This window comes from Mustelus asterias, unplaced genomic scaffold, assembly GCF_964213995.1.
Source record: "Mustelus asterias unplaced genomic scaffold, sMusAst1.hap1.1 HAP1_SCAFFOLD_35, whole genome shotgun sequence".
In the NCBI taxonomy this organism is placed as follows: domain Eukaryota; kingdom Metazoa; phylum Chordata; class Chondrichthyes; order Carcharhiniformes; family Triakidae; genus Mustelus; species Mustelus asterias.
Genome location: NW_027590117.1, coordinates 1,794,486 through 1,816,120, shown reverse-complemented (window position 1 = coordinate 1,816,120; position 21,635 = coordinate 1,794,486). Strand labels below are relative to the sequence as shown.

Here is a 21,635-nt window from a genome sequence, read left to right as displayed (position 1 = left end):
GAAGCTGACAGTGACCCACTTCCATACAGTAACAGGGACTGACAGATAAATTGTTATGAATTGATTTAGAGTCAATTCCACTCCTACGTACAGTAACAGAGATTGACAGTGTTAATGCCTCACTGCAGTGAAGGATAAAGAATAGTTACTTCCAGCCTCACGTGCAAATCAGAGATGAACAGAGAGTTAATGCCCCATTCACATCCAGTAATAGAGAGTAACAGAGACAGAATTAATTCTATATTCACACATGCTAACGAAGATGGACAGAAAGGTAAAAACTAAATTCAGCACAGTCCCAGATGACCATAGGCTGCTCTCCCCTTTCATGACGGGGGGTGGCACGGTGGCACAGTGGTTAGCACTGTTGCTTCACAGCTCCAGGGACATGGGTTCGATTCCCGGCTTAGGTCACTGTCTGTGTGGAGTTTGCACATTCTCCTCGTGTCTGCGTGGGCTTCCTCCGGGTGCTTCGGTTTCCTCCCACATTCCAAAGATGTGCGGGTTAGGTTGATTGGCCATGCTTAAATTGTCCTGAGATATGTAGGTTAGAGGGATTAGTGGGTAAAATATGTAGGGATATGGGGGTAGGTCCTGGGTGGAATTGTGGTCGGTGCAGACTCGATGGGCCGAATGGCCTCTTTCTGTACTGTAGGGTTTCTATGATTTCTATGATGAATAACCTCAGCTGGTACGGGAATTGAACCCATGCTGTTGGGATTCTCCGCATCACAGCCCCGCTGTCCGGCCAACTGTGCAAATCAATCCTCAGGATAAGACAGAGAGGTAATTGCACACTGAAACACAGGAACAGAGACTGACTGATCGAGTTAATTCCACACTGACTTGCACTAATTGAGGCTGACACATCAGAGAATCAATTCCATTCTCAAATAAACTGACAGGAAGAAATTCACTGTAATTCCACCCTGAAATACAGTAACACAGACTGACAGAGAGTGAATTGTGCTCTCATGTATACATTGACAGATAGCGGGAATGAGTTAATTCCACATTCACATACAGTAACAGAGATGGACAGATAGAGAGTGAATTCCACACTCTCACTCTATAGACTCCAGGATGGCAGTTTGCGTCCCTGGTGCCAGGGTCCTGGGTGTCTCTGAGTGGATACAAAGCATCCCAAAACAGGAGGGAAATCAGACAGATGTCACGAATGACATAGGTAGAAAGAGTAACAGCAATTTAGGCAGTTAGGTAGAAGATTAAAAACAGGACCTCTCGGAGAGTAATCTCAGGATTACTCCCTGTGCCACGTGCGAGTGGGGCTAAGAACAGGGAGATAGTGCACCTGAACACGTGGCGAAAGAACTGGTGCAGGAAGGAGGGCTTCAGATTTTTGGATCATTGGGATGTCTTCCAGGGAAGGTGGGACCTGGCCAAGAAGGATGGGTCACACCTGAGCTGAAGGGGCACCAACATCCTGGCTGGGAGGTTTGTTGCTATGGTTCAGGTCGGTTTCAACTAATGTGGCAGGGAGTGGAAATCAGAACAGTACGGATGACCATGGGACTATGGCCAGGCGAGCTAAAAGGAACAGCAGGCTGGGGGACGTCGAACTCAGTGGACCTGGAGGTCAGGAGTTGAACTGCTTCAATGTAAGGAATATAAGGGGGGAGACAGATGAACTTAAAGCCCTGATTCATGAGCAGAACTTGGATGTAGTTGCAGCAATGGAGACTTGGTTAAAAAAGGGACAGGACTGATTGCTAAATATTCCAGAATATAAAGTGTTTTAGGCGAGTCAGAGGGGAAGGTTAAAGAGGTGTGGGAGTTGCAATACTGGTGAGGGAACATGTTACAGCTGTACAGAGGGAGGACAACTTGGAAGAATCATGTAACGAGACACTGTGGGTAGAGCTCAGAAACAGGAAGGGGGAAGTCGCTATGATAGGGGTGTACTACCGGCCTCACAACAGCCTATGGAAGTTGAACGGATATATAAACAGATTCTGGACAGATGTAGAAATAAAAGGTTTGTTGTAGTGGGAGACTTTAATTTTCCTCATATTGACTGGAAATCCCTTAGTGCTTGGGGTCGGATGGTGAGGAATTTAAGAGTGTCAAAGGTTTTTTGGAACAATATGTGACTAGTCCGATTAGAAAAGGGGCTATACTGGACCTAGTACTGGGGAATTTGCCCAGCCAGGTCATCAAAGTTGCAGTGAGGAAACATGCAACGGACAGTGATCACAACTCCGGAAGCTATCAGATACTCATGGAAAAGGGCGAGTGTTGTCCTCGGGTGAAAGGTGCTAAATTGAGGGAAGGCTAACTGCAACCAGATTAGGCCGGATTTGGAGGCTGTTGTTTGGGAGAGGCTCTTTGAGGGTAAATCCACATCTGACATGTGGGAGTCTTTTAAGGAGCAGTTGATCAGAGTGCAGGACTGGAATGTGCCTGTGAAAAGGAAGGACAGGAAAGGCAGGATTCGGGAACTGTGGATGACCAGGGAAATTGTGAATCGAATCAAAAAGGAAAAGGATACATACATGAGGCCTAGGCAACTAAAAACAGATGAAGCACTTGAAGAATATAGGGGAAGTAGAAAAGAACTCAAACAGGGAGCTAGGAGGGCAAAAAGGGGTCAAGAAATATCCTTGGCAGACAGAATTAAGGAGAATCCCAAGGCATTTTGTACAGATATTAGGAACAAGAGGGTAGCTCGAGAAAGAGTTGGTCCACTTAAGGACGAAGGAGGGAAATAATGCGTAGAACCAAAGGAAATGGGTGAGATCCTTCATGAGTACTTTGCATCGGTATTCACAATGGAGAGGGACATGTTGATTGGTGGTGTCTCAGAGGGATATGTAAGCCTTTTGGGACAAATTATGAGGCAGGAAGTGTTAGGTGAATTAAAAAGCATTAAGGTGGACAAACTCCTAGGACCAGATGGCATTTATTCCAGATTTCTGAAGGAGACAAAATTTGAAATTGTTGGGCCTTTAACAGAAATCTTTGTTTCCTCGTTGGCCACAGGTGAGGTCCTACAGGATTGGAGGATAGCTAATGTTTTCCCATTATTTAAGAAGGGTAGCAAGGATAACCCGGTTAATTATAGGCTGGTGAGCCTGACGTCAATGATAGTGAAATTGTTGGGGAAGATTTTTAATGAGAGGATTTGGAACTGAATGGTCTTATTAGCGACAGACGGCATGGTTTTGCAGGAGGGAGGTCATGTCTCATTCATTTAATTCAGTTTTTTGAGGAGGTGACAAAAATGATTGACGACGGAAGTGCTGTGGATGTTGTCTACCTTGACTTTAGTTAAGCATTTGAAAAGGTCCCTCATAGCAGGCTGGTACAAAAGATTAAATCACATGGGATCGGTGTGAACTAGCCAGATGGATTCAGAACTGGCTTGACGACAGAAGACAGAGGGTAGTGATGGAAGGGTGTTTTTCTGAATGGAGGTCTGTAACTAGGGGTGTTCCGCAGGTGTTCTGCTGTCTGTAATACATATAAATGACTTGGAAGAAAATGTAGCTGAACTGATTAACAAGTTTGCGGATGATACAAAGATTGGAGTTGGGGATAGTGATGAAGATGGTCAGTGAATACAGCAGGATATAGCTAGACTGGAAAATTGGGCAGAGAAATGGCAGGTGGAATTTAATCCGGACAAATGCGAGGTAATTCATTTTGGTAGATCCAGTTCAGATGGGAGCTATAAAATAAATGGCAGAGCCGTAAGGAGTATCGACACCCAGAGAGATCTGGGCGTGCAGATCCACAGATCCTTAAACGTGGCAGCACAGGTGGAAAAGATGGTGAAGAAAGCATATGACTTGCTTGTCTTCATTGGACGGGGCATCGGGTATAAAAGTTGGCAAATTATGTCACAGTTACATAAAATGTTGGTTTGGCCACATTTGGAATACTGTGTTCAATTCTGGTCACCACACTACCAGAGGAATGTGGAGGCTTTGGAAAGAGCGCAGAAAGGTTTGCCAGGATGTTGCCTGGGATGGAAGGTATTAGCTATAAAAGGAGAGATTAAATAAAATGGGATTGTTCTCCCTGGAAAGACGGAGGCTGAGGGGAGATAGAAGTTTATAAAATTATGAGGGATATAGATAGGGTGAACAGTTGGAAGCTTTTTGACAGTGACAATTACAAGGGGGCACAAGTACAAGCTAAGGGGGGGGAAAGGTTAAGTGGAGATGTGCGAGGAACTCTTCAAAATGCAGCTAATGAAAATACAACAAAACTTACTCCAACTTATAAATCAAAGAAAGGGTTTGGAATGCACTGCCAATGAGTTGGTTGAGGCAGATATGTTCGCGACATTTAAGACTTATCTGTATAGACATATGAACAGGCGGGGAATAGAGGGGTACAGGTGGATGGTCTCGATAGTACAACGTGTTCGGCGTGGGCTGAAGGGCCTGTTCCTGTGCTGTACTGTTCTTTATTTTCTTGTTCTCTTTGTATAACGGTTCTCACTTGAAGAATTCTTCTGACATGCATCATGCGGCTTCTTCATTGTTTCGTTATATTTTCTATCTTCTTCATCACCCAGCCCTGGCTTTGGTTCCCCTCCCTTTCACCCTGATTGGAATGTACCGAGTCTGTACCTGAAACATCTCCTGAAAAATCACCCATTGTCCTGTCACAGTTTTTCCTGTCAGATTTTGGCTCCATTTTACTCTCACTCAATCCCAGCTCCTCCTGTTGAGGTTAGTTCTCTTCCCATTCAGAGTGCTACTTTAGATTGTTCCTTGCTAATATCAAGCTTGTGATACAATGATCACTGTTACTCAAGTGACCACCTCCAGACACTTGGATCATGCGGTCAACCTTCCTGTCCGTCTCTGTGAGAATAGAATTAATTCTGTATCTGCAATGCATGATCTGCCAACAGATTTGCTGCTCTATTTCTTTCTCACCACACCTCCCTTCTTCCCTTCTCTGTCTTTTCTGTTCACATTGTATTGAATAGCAATCACCCGGTTCACTCCATTTCTAAACCACTTTGTCATCATTGCCAGTGTATTGTATTCCCAAATGGCTATTTGTGCTTCTAACTCACCAACCTTATTCACCACACTGTGCGATTACACACATGCATTCTAAACCTGTCCGTGTATTCCTCTTAGATTCCTTCTTCATCTACTCCGATCTTATATGGAACTACTTCTTTCTCGAGATATTCCTCCTTTCTACTTCTATACACTGATGTCCATCCCCCTGCCAGGTTAGTTCAGACCCTCCCCATCCACATGAGTGACCCTCCCCATGGGGACACAGAGGCATTGAGTACAGAACCATGCAAGTTATGCTGAGCCTTTAGAAAGCTTTGATTGGACTACAGCTGCAGTATTGAGTCCAGTTCTGCTCAGCACCCTTGAGGAAACGTGAGGATCGTTCAGTGGGTACAGAGGAGATTGACCAGAATGGTTTCAGCAATGAGGGGTTTTAGCTACAAGATTAGGTTGGAGAAGCTGGGGTTGATATTTTTGGAGCAAAGCAGATTGAGGGGGACATTTGATAGAGGTGGACAGGATTATGGCAGGTGTGGATCAACTAGACAAAGAAATGCTGATCCCATTCGCTGAGAATACAAGGACGATGCACCAGTTGAAGGTTTTGGGATGAGACAGAGAGGGGATGTGTGTGGAAGAACTTCTCATGCAGCGAGTAACAACCTGGAAGTCGCTGCCTCTGAGGGTGGAAGCAGAGACGATTAATAATTTGAAAGATGAATTGCGATGGACATTTGAGGGAAATAAACTGATAGGGCTCTGGGGATAGAGCAGGAGAGTGAGACTGACTGGATTGTTGCATGGAGAGCCAGCATGGACTGGATGTGGTTCCAGAGATATATTTTAAATCCACAATCGGTCAGAGCAGGAGAGACAGACATTGTTCCCATGTCACCCCCAACTCAGTACCACTGACAGAGAGATACATAAATCCCAGTCCAAATTCTCACCCACTATCAGATTGTCAGTGTGTCAGTCCTAAAATATTGCAGCATTGGCTGGAATTAAGTTAAATGCCAGATACAACTGAATGATCGGATAACCTGAGACACCAACTGTGATCATTAAAATAAGAATACATATAAATTTGATGAGTACAGATTGAGATACAGATCACATACCCAACCTGATGCCTCATACAGTGTATGGCAGATATTATATTCTAACAGTGATAGCTAAGCCAAACATTCAAGTATAAAGTTCTTACAACCAGAGTGAATGATGAAAGCATCAATTTGATTAATAAAATTTGAATATCACTTTCTTTCACTTTGCAACGATTGTGAGATGAAAAGATCCATGGTCCTTCCCAATTGTGTTCAAATAGAAAGTGATTTAACACTAGGCCAAATTCTCAATAATTCCATTAAAACCCACAACATTAATGGTCTGTTTCTGTGCTGAAATTTCAACGTGGAATGAATTCAGATTGTTAAACAGCCACAGAGCCTGAGGTTATGTAATGAATCCTGCACTGTCAGAGCAGCTGACAGATTCAGAATCATTCTCGAGCACATGTTCATTACCAGACACTGACAGAGACAGACTGTTACTGAACTCACTGACAGTACCTGATCCTGAATGACACGAATCAATCTGACACACATATATGGTACCACTGACATGGTCAGAAATCATCACAAACCCACATAGACTGCCGAATGTGCACAAACAGCACATGTTTCTTCAGAAGGAACTCTTCAAAATGCAGCTAATGAAAATACAACAAAACTTACTCCAACTTATAAATCAAAGAAAGGGTTTAATAAGAAACATCATGACTCCAAACTTAGGGTCTTGCCTGGGCCAATCCAAGCTCTCCAAAATTCTGCATAGTTCCTTATTTATAGTGAGTCAGCTGACTATTACATCACTCTGTAATTGGTTCCATGGTTCACTGGGTCAGCTGACCCTTACATCTTGTTCCCATTAGTCTCATTACATCCAATCAAAGTTGTCACCGGTTACATTCTAACACCACACAGCTATTAAAGAATGGGAGTTACAGACCCACATTTTCAAACGGGTTTTCCACATAATAATCCCACATTCACACCCAGCACCAGATCCTGACAGACACAGCATGAATTCCACATTCACATACAGCACCAGAATCTGATGTGCGTAATCAACATAGTCAAACTCACAGAGAGACACACTTGTTACACGACTGAAAGAGGATATTTGGCCTGTCAAGTTCTGGCTCTCCAAGTGAGTAACACACCTCGGGCCATTCATCCGCCTTCTCCCCACATCTCTGCACATTCTTCATTTTCAGGCAATAATCCAATTCTTTCTTGAAGGCCTTGATTGAAGCTGCCTCTAGCGCACTGTCAGGCCCCACATCCCAGACCATAACCACTCGCTGTTTGAAAACGTTTCTCCTCATGTATCCATTCCTCCCTTTCCCAATTCCCTTAAGTCTGTTCCCTCTGCTTCTCAACCCATCCAACAATGGGGACAGTTTTTCTCTGTCAACTCTGTCCAGACTCCCCATGATTCTGAATACTGTTATCAAATCTCCTCTCAACCTTCTCTGCTCCAAGGAACGTGGTCCCAACTTCACCAGTTTATCTCAAAAACTGAAGTTCCTCATATATAACAATGTGTCTCACTTACACAGGCCAGAGGCAGCATATATTTATATGCAGGGCCCTGTCAATTGATCCCAATCTCTCAGACAGTACCACCGACTGACAGAATTAATCCCACTCTCACAAACAGCACTGAAGATAAACAGATGCAGAATTGGTGTCAAAGATTCCCAGATTTTGAGAACGATTCCCACGTTCCAATTCAATGTGAGTAGCTGACAGATACAGACTGAATTCCACTATCACATTGAACAGCAGAGCACACTCAATGCCACAGACTGAAAGATATCCAATCAATATCACACTGATTCACGCTGCCAGAGACTGACAAATACAGGATGAATCTCACAGATGGTTACAAAGACTGATAGGTACAGAATAAACCCAGCCCCCTCATATAGTGGCCGAGAAGGACAGCTACAACATTAATCCCAAACTGGCATATCATCTCAGGGAGTGAATGAATCCCGCGCTCACTCTCAGCCCCCACTAACTGGCAAATACACAATGAGTCTCCATCTGTCACATGCAGTCCCTGAGACTGAAAGATACAAAATGAACCCCACCTTCACAAACCAACATAGTGAGTAAATCCCACACACTCACACTGTATCAGAGTGAGTAAATCCCACACTCTCACTGTATCAGAGTGTGAGTAAATCCCACACTCGGATACTGTATTCAAGTTCCAGGGACCCAGGTTCAATTCCACCTTGGGTGATTGTCTGTGTAAAGTTTGCACATCCTCCCCTTGTTTGCATTTCCTCCCATGCTCCAAATGTTAAGTGGATTGACCATGCTGGATTGCCCCTTAGTGTCCCAAATATATTAGAACATAGAACAGTACAGCACAGAACAGGCCCTTCGGCCCACGATGTTGTGCTGAGCTTTTTCTGAAACCAAGATCAAGCTATCCAACTCCCTATCATCCTGGTGTGCTCCATGTGCCTATCCAATAACCGCTTAAATGTTCCTAAAGTGTCTGACTCCACTATCACTGCGGGCAGTCCATTCCACACCCCAACCACTCTCTGCGTAAAGAACCTACCTCTGATATCCTTCCTATATCTCCCACCATGAACCCAATAGTTATGCCCCCTTGTAATAGCTCCATCCACCTGAGGAAAAAGTCTTTGAACGTTCATTCTATCTATCCCCTTCATCATGTTATAAACCTCTATTAAGTCTCCCCTCAGACTCCTCCGCCCCAGAGAGAACAGCCCGAGCTCCCTCAACCTTTCCTCATAAGACCTACCCTCCAAACCAGGCAGCATCCTGGTAAATCTCCTCTGCACTCTTACCAGCGCTTCCACATCCTCCTTATAGTGAGGTGACCAGTACTGCACACAATATTCCAAATGTGGTCTCACCAAGGTCCTGTATAGTTGAAGCATAACCCCACGGCTCTTAAACTCCAACCCCCTGTTAATAAAAGCTAACACACTATAGGCCTTCTTCACAGCTCTATCCACTTGAGTGGCAACCTTTAGAGATCTGTGGATTTGGACCCCAAGATCTCTCTGTTCCTCCACAGTCTTCAGAACCCTACCTTTGACCCTGTAATCCACATTTAAATTAGTCCTACCAAAATGAATCACCTCACATTTATCAGGGTTAAACTCCATTTGCCATTTTGCAGCCCAGCTTTGCATCCTATCTATGTCTCTTTGCAGCCTACAACAACCCCCCACCTCATCCACTACTCCTCCAATCTTGGTGTCATCAGCAAATTTACTGATCCACCCTTCAGCCCACTCCTCTAAGTCATTAATAAAAATCACAAAGAGCAGAAGACCAAGCACTGATCCCTGTGGCACTCCGCTAGCAACCTGCCTCCAGACCGAAAATTTTCCATCCACCACCACCCTCTGTCTTCGATCAGATAGCCAGTTACCTATCCAATCGTCCAACTTTCCCTCTATCCCACACCTCCTTACTTTCATCATAAGCCGACCATGGGGGACCTTATCAAACGCCTTACTAAAATCCTTGTATATGACATCAACTGCCCTACCTTCATCATCACACTTAGATACCTCCTCAAAAAATTCAATCAAATTTGTGAGGCACGACTTGCCCTTCACGAATCCATGCTGACTATCCCGGATTAATCCGCATCTTTCTAAATGGTCGTAAATCCCAATCCCTAAGGACCTTTTCCATCAATTTACCAACCACCGAAGTAAGACTAACCGGTCGATAATTACCAAGGTCATTTCTATTCCCTTTCTTAAACAGAGGAACAACATTCGCCACTCTCCAGTCCTCTGGCACCATCCCCGTGGACAGTGAGGACCCAAAGATCAAAGCCAAAGGCTCTGCAATCTCATCCCTTGCCTCCCAAAGAATCCTAGGATATATTTCATCAGGGCCAGGGGACTTATCGACCTTCAGTTTATTCAAAACTGCCAGTACATCCTCCCTCCGGACAACTATTTCCTCCAGCCTATTAGCCTGTAACACCTTCTCTTCCTCAAAAACATGGCCCCTCTCCTTGGTGAACACTGAAGAAAAGTATTCATTCATCACCTCGCCTATCTCTACTGACTCCATACACAAGTTCCCACTCCTGTCCTTGACTGGCCCTAACCTCACCCTGGTCATTCTTTTATTCCTCACATAAGAGTAAAAAGCCTTGGGGTTTTCCTTGATCCGACCCGCCAAGGACTTCTCATGTCCCCTCCGAGCTCTCCTAAGCCCCTTTTTCAGCTCATTCCTTGTTAACTTGTAACCCTCAATCGAGCCATCTGAACCTTGTTTCCTCATCCCTACATAAGCTTCCCTCTTCCTTTTCAAAAGACTTCCCCCTCTTTCGTGAACCATGGTTCCCTCACTCGGCCATTTCCTCCCTGCCTGACAGGGACATACCTATCAAGGACACCCAGTATTTGTTCCTTGAAAAAGTTCCACTTTTCATTAGTGCTTTTCCCTGACAGTTTCTGTTCCCATCTTATGCCCCCTAATTCTTGCCTAATCGCATCATAATTACCTTTCCCGCAATTGTTAACCTTGCCCTGCCGTACGGCCCTATCCCTCTCCATTGCAATAACAAAAGACACCGAATTGTGGTCACGATCTCCAAAGTGCTCTCCCACAACCAAATCTAACACTTGGCCCGGTTCATTTCCCAGTACCAAATCCAATGTGGCCTCACCTCTTGTCGGCCTATCCACATATTGTGTCAGGAAACCCTCCTGCACACACTGCACAAAAACTGCCCCATCCAAACTATTTGACCTACAAAGGTTCCAATCAATATTTGGAAAGTTAAAGTCCCCCATGGCAACTGCCCTGTGACCCCCACACATATCCATAATCTGCTTAGCAATTTCTTCCTCCACATCTCTATTACTATTTGGGGGCCGATAGTAAACTCCGAACAACATGACCGCTCCTTTCCTATTTCTAACTTGAGCCCATATTACCTCAGTGTGCAGATCCCCCTCGAAGTGCCTTTCTGCAGCCGTTAAACTATCCTTGATCAACAATGCCACTCCTCCACCTCTTTTACCAGCTTCCCTAATATTGGTGAGTGAGATTAGCAGGATAAATATGTGGGGTTACCAGGATAGGTTCTGGATGAGATGCTGTGTCAGAGAGTCGGCGTAGACTCGACGGGCCAAATGGCCTTCATCTGCACTGTAAGGATTCTATGACAGTTAAGGCTGAAATAGACAAACTTTGGTTTCTCCAAAAATCAAGGAGTAAAATGGGGTTGAAGCTGAAGATCTGAAACACTATAAGCTGCTACTACGCCCACATCTGGAGCCTGAATCCACAGTTTGGAATCCACATTTTCAAAGAGAAATACAGCTCATAGAGCGGAAAGACATGTTACCAGGAAAATGGAAGGAATGTGGGGAATATTTTATGAGGCATTAAGAGATTTTGGATTGCAATCTTTAGAGAAGGCTGATTTATGGTTCAGTTCAAGTTTATAAATTGATACATTTTAATTTGACATGGAAGTACTCTGTGAAAGGTCTGGTACTGGGAACTTCCGAACAACAAAGGGACCTTGGCGTGTTTGTTCATAGATCTCTGAAGGCAGAAAGGCAGGTTAATAGTGTGGTGAAAAAGGTGTATGGCACATTCACCTTTATCAATCAGAGTATAGATTACAAAAGCAGAGATGTCCTGATGTGTAGAGCTTTGGTGAGGCCACAGCTGGAATTGTGTGTGCAGTTCTGGTTGTCACATTATAGAAAGGATGTGACTGCATTGGAGGGGGTGCAGAGGAGATTTACCAGGACGCTGCCTGGGATGGAACATTTAAGTTATGAAGAGAGGTTGGATACGCTTGGGTTGTTGTTGTTGAAGCAGAGGAGACTGAGGGGGCGACCTGATTGAGGTGTTTAAGATTGAGGGGAATGGACAAGGTGGATAGGGAGCAGCTGTTCCCCTTAGTTGAAGGGTCAGTTATGAGGGGACACAAGTTAAAAGTGAGGGGTGTGAGGTTTAGGGGGTATTTGAGGAAAAATGTTTTTACCCAGAGGGTGGTGACAGTCAGGAATGCATTGCCTGGGAAAGTGGTGGAGGCGGGGTGCCTCACATCCTTTAAAAAGTACCTGGATGAGTACTTTGCATGCCATAACATTCACGGCTATGGGCCAAGTGCTGGCAAGTGGGATTAGGTGCCCAGGTCAGGGCATTTCCTGCATCGGTGCAGACTCGATGAGCCGAAGGGCCTCTTCTGCACTGTAATATTCTGTGATACATGGCCTTACTACTCAAGCTTGAAAAGTTCTTTACTCACAGTTACTGTATTTTGTGTGTCATAATAAACGACAGAAATTTGGTTCACGTCTCAATCGTCACTTTGTTTACCCACATAGAATTGTTATTTCAAAAGCTTTGCCCGATTTTGTGGTGAATGCAGTGACTTTTGGAAAACCTGTCAGAAACATAGTGCGATTTCTATTTATGTATTGTCTGATGTTGTTGCTGTTCTTGGTGGAACAGAGTCAATGTGCCTTGTGGGGGGGCCAAGGATAGATCCTTGGGGGATTCGGGAGGTAACAGCACAGGAGTGGGAAGAGAAACCATTGCGGGTGATGTTGTGCTTACGACCAGAAAGAGAAGAATGGAACTGGGGAGTGCCATCTTACCCAGCTGAACAATCTCTCCATCTGTCCACACTATTGACATGGTTGACTGCACCATCCTGCTCTGATACCTCCCCACTTGTCAGGTCAGTGTTCGCAGCACATGAAGATGTTAATGTACCTGACAACCTGAGGAAACTAATGATGAATGAACGGCTGGGCCTCAGTAAACGAGTGTCGAGAAGGCTGGAGTTCTCAATCATCTTCGTCTCGGCCGGCAGCTCCTCCATCTCAATATGCGTGGTGAGATCAGGCCATTCTGCTCAGTCAGGAACAGCCAGACTGACTGCAAGAGAGAGAGAGGCTGCTATTAGAACCAAACAATGAGGGAGACCCACTGAGAGTCACCACAGGGCACCGGAAGATTCCAGTATTTCTCCCTGGCCTATGCAGAGTGAGGTTCTCTAACCCGGTGTGGCACTGCACCCCACACAAGAACACAGGAAGATCCCAGTCTCTGTGCTGATTGGTGTGACGGGGTTTGCAGCGCCGAGACTGGGGAGCTGCAGCGTGACATGTTTACACAGGAAGCCGCCATTCGAAACCCTGAGCTGCGGATTGACAGCCGGGCGGGGCGGGATTCCCGCTCCCAAAACCCTTCCCCCATCCGAAGCCCCGCCGCCAGCTCAGGATCCGGGCCCGGGGACTGAAGCCACTGGCCGGAAATTTACCGCCGCCCGGTGTCTGATGGGACCAGTGTATTCCCCGCCCTCTGTCCAATCACAGTCACCGACCTGTGACCGACAGCTAAGGAAACCAATCAGAAATTGAGTTATTTCTGTCATCCAATAGACGCTCTGCGCTGATTGAGTGATGGCTGCATCATCCAATCAGTGAGCTCAGTCTGTGAAATGTGCGCGAACAATGGAAATGACGTTTTAATCTTGACCAATAGAGCGACATGCTTCACACAACACCCGCCCACATCACGATTGACATCGGCCTGAACCAATCTAGAAACGCCGCTGTAACACATACACCAATCGGAATGCGGCGCTGTTTCTCCAGCCCAGCGTCACTGCGTCATACAATTCGATCCGCGGCAAAAGCCGCGGCGAAAGAAATCAGACAGCTGGAGGCGGGTGAAGAATCCTTAAAGCGGAACCGCTATTAGAATTACCGTTGTACAACTCTAATTTACTTACGATAGTTAAAGCAACAACAGGATTGGTGAAAGTCAGAGCGTGAGAGAAGTAGAACTCGGGGGAAAGAAAGGAGGAAATAAATATAGGAAACGCGATAGAAATGAAAGGGGAGGAAAGGAAAATGGAGGCAGTGAGGTTTAGAGAGGGAATTCTGGAGCTGGGTCCCTGAGAATTGAAAGCATAGCCATCACTGTTGGAGGGAATCGAATATGTGGAGATGCTGCTTCTGGGGGTGTTTCCGAGTCAGGAATGTTGGAACTGATCTTTAGTTTTCTGCATGTTGCAAACTAAAGTCTCATCTGCTTCTCAGAAGGAATGCTCAGTGAGCTGGGGCTAAGTTTCTGCGTGAGCACCCACACAAGCTTTACCTGCAGCCTGGAGCTCAATTACTGAAGAGAGATTTTGTCTTTCTCATCAGGATGGTGCAGGCTGAACAGGTGCAGTGTTGCAGTGAGGAAAATGGAAAAGAGAATTGGTGCAGTGACACAACCTTGTTTGGCTGCAGTTTTTACTGAACGGGGTTTGTGTTGGTTCACTGGGTTAGGATCACTGACTGCATGTATTTGTGGAGTGTTTTAGGTTCGTTTATTAACATCGCAAGTCGGCTTACATTAAAACTGCAATGAAGTTACTGTGAAAATTCTCTAGTTGCCCCACTCCAGCACCTGTGCGGATACACTGAGGGAGAATTTAACATGGTCAATGCACTTAACAAGTGCATTTTTTGGACTGTGGGAGGAAAATGGAGCACCCGGAGAACACTCACGCAGACACAGGGAGAATGTGCAGACAGTGCACAGAGAGTGATCCAAGCCTGGAATCAAACCCGGGTCACTGGCTCTGTGAGGCAGCAGTGCTAACCACTGTGCCACCATGGGGAGAGAGTGGTGACACATGTCCGTGAGAAGCCAAGTCTGAGGACAATAGCGAGAGACATACAGTACAGAAGAGGTGCTTTGACCCATCACGTCTGCACCAACAAACCTACATTAAATCTACAAGTATTCCTACCTTCCAGCACTTGGCTCATAGCATTGAAAGTTATGACATTTCAAGTGTTCATCCACATACTTTGTAAAATTAGTGAGTTTTCCCACCTCTACTACCTTTCCAGGCATTGCAATGCAGACTCTGACCATGCTTTGGATGAAAAAATGTTTCTCTCAAATCCCCTCTAAACTTTCTGCCCCTCATCTTAAAATTCTGCTTCCTTGGTATCAACCCTGCAACTAAGAGAAGCAGCTGCTTCCTGTCCACCCTTTCCATAACCCTCATAATGTTATATACCTCAATCAGGTCTCCCCTCAGACTTCTCTGCTGTAAAGAAAATGACGCGAGCCAATATAGTCTCTCTTCATAGTTCAAATTCTCCATCCCAGTCAACATCCTGGTGAATGGCCTCTGCACCCTCTCCAGTACAATCATATCCTTTCTCTAGTGATTTGACCAGAACTGCACTCAGTGCTCCAACTGTGGCCTCACCAAAGTTTTGTACAGCTCCAACATTGTCTTGCTCTTGCTCTTATAATCATACATTAATACTCCATCCCTCATGTTTCATGAATCTTCACAACTCACATCGTGAAAGGCTCTTTTATCATCAAAACATACAATGTACAGCAGCTGGAACTTTCCCTTGTATTTTCAGGGATCTAGGAATCAGTGGATCATCTAGAGATAGAACGAAAAGAATATTTTCACAGTATTTATTCACATGGTACTAACATCAGGTTGCAGTAGTTATGAGCTGACCGTGTGGCCTTATGGATCAAGTGTCTGACTTTGGGGGTTGTAGTAATGATATCAGAAAATTGCAGGTTTGGGTCCTGTCACGGTCGTTTCTGGTGGAGCTTCCTGGGAACCGATCTCCCACGTCATATTAAATCCACATTTTCTTCCAAACATTGCAGGGTGCTTTCTCAGAATGTACGTCCTTGTTATTTTATTAATTCAATTCTAAAATAATCTTAGCTCTGAACAATTCCACAATATCTGTTTGATCTGGATAAATTATTGATGTTCCTCACTGGAGCAAAATGCTTTGTATCGATTGGGTGATTGAAATTCAGGACGAGGTTTAATAATGAGCTGAATGAAGTGTTTTTGTTTACAGGGATGAAAGGTTATGTCACTGGGCTGGTAAACCAGAGGCCCGCACTGATCTTTGGAGGCATGGAGTAAGTCCCACCATGGCAGCTGGTGAAATTTAAATTCACTGATTTGATACACAGAATCATTGATCAAAAACAGAAACAGGAGTAGGCCATTCGGCCGAAATAAGTCTGGTCTTGAAACCAAGCCTCAGAAATTGCGGCCTTGAAATTCCTGTTGATTGTTTTCCCACAGAAAACATCTTCACTGAAAAACAGAGAACATTTCACCGAACAAGAAACACCTTTGCAGAACAGAAAATAAAAATTCTGCTCAAGATGGCTCATATTTACACAACCGGGAATCTGGTCAGACCCCATTTGGAATATTGTGAGCAGTTTTGGGTCCCATAACTAAGGAAGGATGTGCTGGCCTTGGAAAGGGTCGAGAGGAGGTTCACAAGAATGGTCCCTGGAATGAAGAGCTTGTCGTATGAGGAACAGTTGAGGACTCTGGATCTGTATTCCTTCGAGTTTAGAGGAATGAGGGGGGATCTTATTGAAACCTATAGGATACTGCGAGGCCCGGATAGGGTGGGCATGGAGAGGATGTTTCCACTCATAGGAAAAATTAGAAACAGAGGGCACAACCTCAGGCAAAAGGGACGATTCTTCAAAACAGAGATGAGGAGGAATTTCTTCAGCCAGAGAGTGGTGAATCGGTGGAACTCTTTGCTGCAGAAGGCTGTGGAGGTCAGGTCATTGCGTGTCTTTAAGACAGAGATAGATAGGTTCTTGATTAATAAGGGGATCATGGGTTATGGAGAAAAGGCAGGATAATGAGGATGAGAGAAATATATGATTGAATGGTGGAGCAGACTCAAAGAGCCAAGTGGCATAATTCTGCTCCCATGTCTTATGAATATATTTACACAACAGGGATGAATGTGACACAACCACAGCAAAGATCTGTCAACGGCAGAGACACAGTTTCACAACAGAGAGAACAGTTACACAGCAGAGAGTGCAGTTACACTTACATGAAATACATTTTAAAACAAGGTCTATCTTTGTGTAACAGAAAATCCCTTTTCAAACATAATCAGTTTTTCCATCTCAGTATCTTGTTGGTTTGTTCGGTACCTTCTCTGTCGATCGCTGTGTGTGTGTCCTGATCATATCTTACTGCTTCTCTGTGTGTCCTTCTCAGTATGTTTGATTCGGGCTGATGTTAAGTGTTATTGTCCAGCCAGGGTGCGCTTCCCAACATCCTGTTAAATCACCAGCAGTCAGCTCTCTCCTTTGATGACCCAGAGAAACATCTGAGTCTGTGGACCTTGCTTTAATTTTGCAAGCAATGAACACCTCACAACTCTGACACATTGTTTCAGATATAAAACTGTGCAAAAACAAAACTGAGCATGCGAACCGGAAGCATCCCTAAAATATCATTTCTACCATCGTTTTGAAATCTGTCATTTCGGGAACAATCGCAAACAATCAACTTTACCAAGATACCAATTTTACCCAAATACAAAATCCGACTCTGAAAAGCTTCGTGAGCCTGACGTGATTTGAACACGCAACCTTCTGATCTGGAGTCAGACGCGCTACCGTTGCGCCACAAGCTCAGACTGCTTGCTGCTTTTTACATCCGGGTTATGTTCGGTGAATTCAAAATCAAACTGGGACCAGGGAATGGAACTGTCTCCCTCTTTACTTTCTGTGGTTACACACCGAATGGAAGAGTAGCAGCGAACCGGATTAACAAGAAAGCAGCAACACAGCATTATCCTGTGGGAGAAATATGTTCTTTGTTACGGGTGTTAAAACACCCTGGTTTGGTGAGAAGTCAAAAGAGAAAACGCTAGAAATTCTCAGCAGGTCTGGCAGCATCCGCAAGTAAAGAGCTGACATGTCGAGTCCAGATGACCCTTTGTCAAAGCTTGGTGAGCACTCATTCTGTGACGAGGTGGCCGAGTGATTAAGGCGATGCATTGCTAATCCATTGTTCTCTGCATGCGTGGGTTCGAATCCTATTCTCGTTGGTGATGCATTTGCTCTGACCCCCAACTGATGGTTCGTTTAGCATTTTGATGTTCACGGAACCAAGATGAAGTTTGGGGACACAGGCTGTCCAGAACAATTCCATATTCCCATAATTCTCATGCTATGAGAAACTCGACCTGACAATCGATTCAAATCAGGACACCAGCTTTGGACAGGAGTTTGCCACCATGTGGTTTCAGAAGCTCCAAAGCAGACGGCAGCTTCATTTGCGGCCCCAGTGGCAGATTTTGTCTTTCCAGAATCGGCAGGTCAGCCATGAAAATTAGTGCTGTATTAGCTGGTTTGGCCATGCTAAATAGCCCCTTAGTGTTAGGAGGATTAGAACGGTAAATATGTGGGGTCACGGGGAAACGGTCTGGGTGGGATTGTTGTCGGTGCAGGCCTGATGGGCCGAATGTCCTCCTTTTACACTACAGGCATTCTATGAAGTTCGAGGTGGCAGTTTCACAACACCAGTTCCTAATTTCTTCAAATTCTACCCGAAAACCTGACTCCGATGAGATTCGGACCCACAACCTTTGAACATCTCACAAGACAATGACTAGCAGTCCAACATGCCGGTACCTACTGCCACAAAAGGCCCACAGCTGACGCCATTTCCCTGGCCCTGCACTCAACCCTGGAACACCTAGATAACAAGGACACCTCTGTCAGACTCCTATTTATTGACTACAGCTCAGCCTTCAACACTATTATTCCCACGAAACTCATCTCCAAACTCTGTGGCCTGGGCCTCGGCACCTCCCTCTGCGACGGGATCCTGAACATCCGAATTCACAGACTTACCTTGAATGGACTTCCCTTGCATTAAGTTGATCTTTCTCTGCACCCTAGCTATGACTGTAACACTACATTCTGCACGCTCTTGTTTCCTTCTCTATGAATGGTATGTTTTGTCTGTAGAGCGCGCAAGAAACAATACTTTTCACTGTATGTTAATACATGTGACAATAATAAATCAAATCAAAAATGCCATTCTTTGTGCCACAGAGACATTGCTGCAGCAACTATTCCCCGTTCCCATATGGGAATGTCTGATGTCGTCGAACAAACAGTTGAAAAGTTCAGCAATTGGGCAGCGATTACATTTCAAAAATACTTTGTCATCATTAAAGTATTTTGGGACGTCCTATGGTTGTGAAAAGAGCTACAGAAATTCCAGTAGAACTCTGAAACGACACAGACAGGTTGGTGGAATGGGAGGACATGTGGCAGATGATGAATGAAGTGATTCATTTTGTTGGGAAGAACACAAAGTGACAATATAAAATAAAGGATTTAATTCCAAAAGGGGGTGCAAGAACAGCGGGACATATTTGGACATGTGTATATGTCATTGAAGGTGGCAGGACAGTTTTTAAGAGCCGTTAATAAAGCATACTGTATCCTCCGGTTTATAACTGAAAACAAGAAGTTGATACAAATTTACGGCAAAGACAATGCAGATGTGCTATTAGATAGCATATTAGATATCTCAGCCTTGCCCCTCGCCTGAGGTGTGGTAATCCTGAGGCTAAATCATCACCATTAAGCTCTCCCTATTGAGATGGGAAACGGTGGATGGTCATTTGGGTCTATGGAGACTTTACCTTTATACCTGTGTCATATTCAGAATATGTTTTGCATTATCTGCTGCTGTTCCAGGATTGGGATCTTTCTGATTCTGTTGGTAGAACTGCGCGTGTACATTTGTTCTGGCAGTCAACTCCCAGAACTGTAAATTAGTTTGGAATCCATTCTGCATTTGCAATCTCTGGGATTGTAAACGAGTTGATGGAGCTCCTCATTCTGAATCTCCGGTGTATTTTTTTCAGCATTGCTGACTGGGCTTGCAATTTTTTTTTAATTAATTCATGGGACGTGGGTGCCGCTGGCTGACCAGCATTTCATAGAAGAATCATAGAAGCCCTACAGTACAGAAAGAGGCCATTCGGCCCATCGAGTCTGCACCGACCACAATCCCACCCAGGCCCTACCCCCATATCCCAACATATTTTACCCGCTAATCCACACATCCCAGGACACTAAGGGGCAATTTTAGCATGGCCAATCAACCTAACCCGCACATCTTTTGGACTGTGGGAGGAAACCGGAGCACCCGGAGGAAACCCACGCAGACACGAGGAGAATGTGCAAACTCCACACAGACAGTGACCCAAGCCGGGAATCGAACCCAGGACCCTGGCGCTGTGAAGCAGCAGTGCTAACCACTGTGCTACCGTGCCACCCTTTAGTGACCAACTCGAGTTGCCTGCGGGCAATTGAGAGTCAACCACATTGCTGTGGCTCTGGAACCACATGTCGGGCAGACTGTGTAAAGACGGCAGATTTTGGTCCCCAGAGGACCAGATAGATTCGTACAACAATCGACAAAGGTTTCATGGTCATCAGGAGATCCTTAATTCCAGATTTTTTTTATTGAATTCAAATTCCACCAGCTGCCATGGCAGGATTTGAACCCGGGTCCCTAGACTACAAGCTAAGTTTTAGATTTCAGTGATGATACCACAAGGCCAAGGCCTCCAAATTTCCTTTGAACTGAGTGGCTTGGTAGGCCATCTCCAAGGGCAGCCACGTTGCTGTGGGTCTGGAATTACATGTAAGTCAGGCCAGGTAAGAATTCCTTCCCTGAAGAACATTAGTGCTGCAGTTGTCTTAGTTTTACGAAAGTCGATTCAAGGCCATTAATTCCAGATATTTTTATTGATTTCGAATTTCGCCATCTGTCGTGGTGGGAGATGGGTGAGTGTTCGTCTGTGAGAGGCTGTGTGCGTGTGTGTGTGTGTGATGGAGATTCACTCATTTTCAGTGAGTGTGAATTAACCCCTTGTATTCATACACGGACACTGTGATCCCTTTGCCCTTGTGAATTCCTAAGAAATAATTATACCACTGAGACCTGGTGGGTGGGTGGAGGGTGGGGTGAGGTTTGAAGGCAATGCCTCAGGATGCTGAGTGTGAAAACAGCCGATTTTAAAGCATGGGTGTCAGAAAGTGAAGAGTGAACTTGTCTGTGAGAAGATCACAGAAAAGCTGTGTCTGGAGCTGAGCCCCAGAGACAAGTTTTGGGTTGTCAGTGAATGAACTCCTGCAATGAAGGCACAAAATCAGAAAGAGGAAATGCTGGAAATATTCAGCAGCTCCAAAAGCAGCTGTGGAGGGATAATGCTGTCGCCAGGATGTAACTCTCCAATTGGACACTTCACATTGCTCAGATCTTACACTCTCAACACCTTCGTGTCAGGAACAGGTGGGGTGGGAATTGGATCATTGTGGATTTGAGCAAACAGGGCAATGCAGCAATGAGAAACTCCTCACGCCCCGGCGGCTTGGGGAGGGATGGGATTCAGATACAGGACTCTGGTTGGTGTTGAAAAATGCAAAAGCACATCGAGATTCAAATGCCATGAAGATCAACGCGCTGCGTTCAGGTCGCAGTCTCCTGTGGAAGTATGGGTTCAAATACCATTCCTGACATCGATTTTTTTCTCCTGCACCAGGCACCATGCAAAGCCAGGATGGCCAAGTGGTCTAAGGTGCTGTGTTAAATTCATGGTCTTCTCCGGAGGTGTGGGTTCAAATTCCACTCCTGATATTGCTTTTTCTCCTGTGCCAGGCACCATCC

The 21,635-nt window shown here is 45.1% G+C and overlaps 1 protein-coding gene and 1 non-coding gene across 2 annotated transcripts in view; both read right to left on the bottom strand.

Annotated features, from left to right (window-relative positions):
* Positions 1–21,635, bottom strand: part of LOC144482281 (uncharacterized) — a 319,714-nt gene that overhangs the window by 40,503 nt on the left and 257,576 nt on the right. The window lies entirely within an intron of this gene.
* trnaw-cca (transfer RNA tryptophan (anticodon CCA)) lies at positions 17,500–17,571 on the bottom strand. Its single transcript has one exon. It is a non-coding gene; the product is annotated as a tRNA-Trp (tRNA).